Below are 6253 nucleotides of genomic sequence, written 5' to 3'. Positions count from 1 at the left end.
TGTATGATCATATCCCATGATTCCCCTATGAACCCATGACACCCTAGTGCTTTTAATCAATTGTTTACACCCTTATTTCATTTACCTTGTTAGTTTATTTTCATTGCTATTTTAGTTTAGTGACCTTCTACATCAACCCAATTTGTGACACCCCTAGACACCACTAGTTACAATAGAATCTTCATTTCAATACCCGTCCCTTGGGATCCGACCTTTACTTGCCTCTTTACTAATTGTAGAGTTGTTTGTGAAGTATAAATTGTGTTTTGTATCGACCATTGACCAACGACCACATATGCTTAATTGTGAACACCAAATGGCTCCGATCAAAAATCGTCATTACGACGGCCTAGAAAGGCGTGTTATTTTAAAATGACACGGAAGTACTTATGATCACATAACACATAAGCACTCGCAGTTTCATTATATTATGCATAATGTTGACACGGGTTTTGGCTTAAAGGGTGGGTTACAAACCAAGCAATCAAACCCCGAATTTCGAGAGGGATACCAATCCAAATAAAATGTGTAAGGTGATGAAGGTGATGAAAGCTCTTTGACGAAATAGAAATGTTTAACGTCAACGGTATGCTTGACTCAATCGGGATTCAAAACGCGGGGATGAAAAAACTCACGCCGACGAGATGAGCCAATTGGCCGAAAAGGGTTCGGTTGTGGGACCGGACAAGGAACCCGACTATAACCGTAATATCAATTAATGCATTTCAACCAAGACCTCATTCGAGTCTCACCATCAAGGGATCACAAAGAAACAAGTGTCCTAGGTTTCCCCAGCGGAGTCGCCAATCTATGGACATAGCCACCTACACGTCAAGCTAATCTGTGGATGTATAGCGGTCTTTTGAAAGCCACGCTCGGCGGCGTAAAGATGCTTTCGACCGGATCATTTTCGATCGGTCGGTTTCATCTCGGCAAGGGTCTCGAAACAATGCAAGAGATGTTTAGAGTCGCCACCAAGCATTTGTGGGATGCTTGGAACCCGTTCGAATCCACTTTATTTTTAGGTCAACCAAGGCAAAAAGCGGTGTTTGACATAGGTACTAAAGATAAGGAATGGTCCTCTTTAGCATCCTATCTCTAGAATGACTCTCGTAGGCCCTGGATAAGGTCGTCCACTATCCAAAGTTTCTGGGTAAGAGGTGAAGGTACATATTAAGAAGCCCTTTAATCGGACACCCAATCCCGCCCGCGGTAGCGGCCTCTACTGATCGATCTTGGTTGGTTAAATGCAAAAGTTGATAAAACGGGTAAATGCATGAATGCGCATCCACGAGTTTGAACCTAACATGTGAGCTTTCTATGTAGGTTTATTTAATCCAAGTATCAAGTATTTGATGTCAAGTTGAATTTAATGTTGATTTGCATGCAAGACGGAAATTAAACATCCATTTACCGAGTTAGGTTTATGGTGCATAACGTGATCCATTTTGTCTTAGTAAGGCGTTTTGCAAATATGATGTAAAATGGGCAGATTTGTCATCTGATCCGTCCTGTATTCGGGTTAACCAAAATCAGGATCGTCCTATACAAGTGCTGGAAGGAAACAGACCCTGCATCAGGCAGCCAGTATAGGCGTGAGCTTGTAGGCGATGCAAGTGGGTCTGCCCTGGTTTGAAAATGGAAAATGAGTGGCCTGTTTAGGCGCGAGTCAACAGACGATGGAAGAGCGTCTTCTGACCTTTGAAAAAAGTTCGTAAAATATATTGAAAAGAGGGTGTTTAAACCCGTCTTGATTTGGAAAGACCGTTTAGGCCGCTTTTGTGTTGATGTGAAGAACGAGACTTGAATAATCGTCATTGTTTTGACAATATCCGATGTCGGGTTCGGTTTTGCAAGCTTGACATGAATAGTTTTGAAAATGATTATAAACTAATTGTTTTAAGTTCATTTGTTTGTAATTAGTCAATATTTTATCATCGTACTCGGGTTAAAATCCGACATGGTATATAGAACCAAGGATGATTTAGTGTTGGTGACTAATACATTTGTTTTGAAAATGTAAAGAAATGAAAAAGGTTTTAATATACCTTTCAAAATGTAAAGAAATGAAATAAAAGGTTTTAAAATACCTTTTATAATGTAATTAACAAAATATTATCAGCGAAACACGGATTAAACCGTCATGGTATTAGGAACCAAGGGTGAAAAATGTCTCATGGTTAAAAGTTTGCCATAAAAAAAGATTTGAAATATTTGAAATGGTAAAAACCGATTACAAATATGAACTGAAAACCTAAGGGGAAGAAGAGACCAAACACGGTTGGATTTAGGCTGAGAGGGGCTTTAGGCGAGAGCCTGGTTGCTACACAATCAGCCCCTGCCTCAACCAAAAATCCGGTTTTGGCTCATTTATCCCATATTTGGACCATGTTATGCATGTTTTAGCATGTTATAGTCACGAAACAAATGAAAAAATGATAGAAGAAGATTTTTACACCCTCATACTTACATGCTAGGCTTGAGACGAGAAATCGACGAAAGTGTATCAACTTGTTTGGTCGTATAACTCGGTTTGAAAACCGTTTTAGCAATGTAAAAGAGTGTTTTAAGTTTAGTGATGGTGTAGTGGTCGAGATGGTCGGTTTTTGGTCCGGTGTCGGTTTTGACTCTAATTAGTGTCATTGTGACCCCGTCGTCATGCATTAAACACTCCAGGTACTTTTAAAAAGTTTTGAAATGTTTTATTTTCGAAATCGTTTTAAGTTTTCCGACATATAGTTGTACAAAACTGTCGATCAAACGCTGCGATTCCTAAGCATGTTGTAGTCCGATAATCATCGGGTGTTTGTTAGAGACTCAACAGATACTAGGTATAAACACATAAATGATCTCTACTATGAGGACCCTGATTTCAGAAAGAGTGGAGCTTACACCCGTAAGGCCAAATTAAAAATACTAATAACAAGGAGAGATAAATAATTTAGAAAGAGAAAGAGAAAGAGAAAAAATAGAGAAAAAGTTAGAAATTTAAGAATCCTAGGTTTTTGCAATGACGGCTATTAAAAATTTACCAAAGCAATGATCTTTTTCGAATTCATCAAACAAAAATCATCAAAAATCAAATAAAAATAGATTCTCTCCTTTGGACTTCTCTGTTACCGAACCGTCTTCTAATGTTGTTAAGATTACTTCGAATCCTGTGGACCTTCAACCATTTGATTTAGATGATCTTATAAAAGATGAAGAGACTGAAGAATGGATTGTGCAGAATCGAGGCAAGAATAAGTAGACACTAACTTGACACCATTGTTTAAGAACCTGAAGGTATGTACAGTTTTCTGAAACTGATGTTAAAAGTAGAATTGGATTTTTGGAAACACTTTGTTGTCTATTTCATACTGGGGGTGAACCCTCCATGCATGGGATGTTGTGGAGGGTTTCATACGAAGGTTATAGATGGATTATAGTGTGGACATTATTTTCTTTTTGCCTAATGGGGTTTTTCTGGTACGGTTTGGGAAACCTCAAGATCAGGAAGCAGTGTTGAAACAGGGCCATCCTATTTGACAATAAGCCCCTGATTATGAGACCTTGTACCCTGATGCGTGTCTTTTATATGATGTTTTGCACCTCATTTTACACGCATTTCAGAGCTCATTTGTGTAGTTTAAGCTACCATTTCCCCCATTTCCGTCTACTTTCGTGTTTTTGTACTTTATAGCATAAATGTGAAGAATCCAGCGGAAATCAAGCTAAATCCGTCCCCGAGTATCCTGCATTGCATTTTGACGTGAAGAATTTACTTAAGGAACAATCTTAGTGCGCATTCCAAGGCCCAAAAGACAAGTCCACGGGATTATAGAAGTCAAGTAGCAGCTCAAGCAGTCGATCGACCACTACCTTCAGTCGATCGACCAACCATCGGGTTCCAGAAGCTACTGTACACTGAAGAACAGTCGATCGACTGCCATGCTTAGTCGATCGACCAAGCTGCTATCCCAGACGAGAATTAAAAGATCGAGGAAAGCAGGCCCATTATGTTTAGGTTTTTATAATAAGTTGTTACGTATATTCCTATATAACGTAACTTAGGTTTTCAGATAAAGCATCAAGTTTTACATCCAGTTTTTATCTAAGTTTCACATTCAGTTTTAGAATATCATAGTTAGGGTTTGGAATATTGGTTGCATCGGATTTTCATTCATACTTCTAATCATTCCGTTACTATTCTTCTGCAATTTTCGGTATTCGTTCTGTTCTACTTTCAGTTCATCTTTATTGCGTTGTTAGATATAGAATTGTTAGTTAGAATCCAAGCCAATTATCGTTTATGTTAACTGTCTGTTCTATTGTTTCAAGCATGAATTCTTCTGTCTATTTTATTAGTTTTATTGTTGTTATCATCCTTAGTATGAGTAGCTAAATCAATTGTGCTAGGATGTAGGGGAATTATGGCGTAGGCGGCATAGTATTAATTTGATCGAATCGCGTGTCGATCGATCGATCGCCATACCTGGTCGATCGACTGACCACGTGAGGTTACCATTCGTTTTAATTAATTTTAATGTTGTATTTAACGAATCGAATGCATGCGACCAGTTAGATGCTTAATTTATGACTTACCCATTAGATCGAAAGATAGGGAAAGTTGTTAGATCACCAATTGAAATGACTAAACTGCGCTGAGATCAAAAGATAGGTGAAGTTTAGATTATTAGTCACTTTTCAGGACGAGAGTCAGTATTAGTGATATTAGGGACCTATAGCGAGATCGAAAGATGCTATCTGTTAAGAGTGGACCGAGAGGACCTCTTGTTTCCCGCCTCACATGTGTTCGATTTGGACCTGTTTAGTATGCTGCCGCCGAAACTATAACGAACCGACCATCCTAGTACCTCTTTTTATACTTGATTTTATATATTTCATTAGTTTACTTTTCTTTTATTGTTATTAGTTATAGACCAAACCCAATCAAACCCCAAACTTTTGTTACCTTAGACCGAATTTAAACAACTAGAAATTACGTCTGCCTCTCTGTGGTTCGACCCGACTGCCACTAGCTATAGTTGTAGTTGGAGATTATAAATTTATTTTTGACACCTCACGACGGGTATCAAATTTTGGCGCCGTTGCCGGGGAGGCAATAGTTCTAATTTTTAGTTGTTTTATTTTTAGTCTTTCTTAGTTTAAGGGACATCCGTTCCTTAAACTTTTCTTATATTCTTTTTGTAGTTTCTTCTTATGCGCAGGTCACAGGGTGGTGAACTAGTACCATTAAATCCTGAGATCGAGAAATCCTTGCGCGAGTTGAGACGATCACAAAGGGTATTGCCGACAGAGGAAGAGCTGAGTACTCTGTCAAGCTTTTACGAGAACGAGTTGTTCGAGGAAGATCCACCTACATCTCCTGCTTCTATTTCTTCAGCTGAGACAGTCACTTCTCCAGAAATTCCAGTCATGGCTGAAGAAGCAACCATTGCCAGTCACTCAGAGCCGACAGCTGCGAATCTCTACAAAGGATTCGAACTACCAGGGGAGGCAAGAAAATTCGAGCCAAAGCCTTCCTATATCAACTTGGTTGAGAGAAACCAGTTCGGGGGAGCTGCAAATGAAGATGCAGCCAAACACATGGAGATTTTTATTGATTATTGCTGCTCTATACCCCCACCGGCCGGTGTGACCCAAGATCAGATCAAGGAGACCATGTTCATTTTCTCTCTTCGTGACGCTGCAAGAGAGTGGTATAGAGATCTGGACCGAGCCGCCCATGGGATCACTGACTGGAATTCCTTTGCCCTGGCATTCTACAAAAAAGTACTTCTCTGCCTCGAAGACGAATGCCATTAGAGCTCAGATCACGAGCTTTAAACAAGGGCCTGATGAGAACTTCCATGAAGCATGGGTCCGTTTCAAAAAACTGGTGCGAACCATACCGCACCATGGGTTCGAAAAATGGAGTCTTTGCAACCAGTTCTACAATGGGATGTATGACGATCAGAGGGCTATTTTGGATGCTGCAGCCAATGGCCGATTTGCTGAAAACATGGGAGAGACTAAGGGGTGGAAGATCATCGATGATTTGGCCACTCATAAGGCTGAATATGGGAATTCGAGAGGAAACCAGAGGAGGGTCAGCTGAATCTTCCTCTCGTTCTTTGCACTAGAAGTTCTCACTGCAAGGTTTAACAAATATGAATTGGGAGGAGCTTCTAAAGGTGGGATGTACCATGTTAACGCTGTTTCAGACGGTCCTTTCGTCTGTAGAAGATGTGGAGCTGAGGGGCATGTCTCA

General features: G+C 39.9%; 1 non-coding gene across 1 annotated transcript; it reads right to left on the bottom strand.

The window, feature by feature from the left end:
• Positions 1 to 5800: 5800 nt before the first annotated feature.
• On the bottom strand, positions 5801 to 5907 carry LOC141597945 (small nucleolar RNA R71). Its single transcript, XR_012523153.1, has one exon. It is a non-coding gene; the product is annotated as a small nucleolar RNA R71 (small nucleolar RNA).
• Positions 5908 to 6253: the final 346 nt, after the last annotated feature.

Source organism: Silene latifolia, chromosome 8 (genome assembly GCF_048544455.1).
Source record: "Silene latifolia isolate original U9 population chromosome 8, ASM4854445v1, whole genome shotgun sequence".
Classification (NCBI taxonomy): Eukaryota; Viridiplantae; Streptophyta; class Magnoliopsida; order Caryophyllales; family Caryophyllaceae; genus Silene; species Silene latifolia.
The sequence above is the reverse complement of the archived record's forward strand: the minus strand, read 5'-3'. Positions and strand labels throughout refer to the sequence as shown.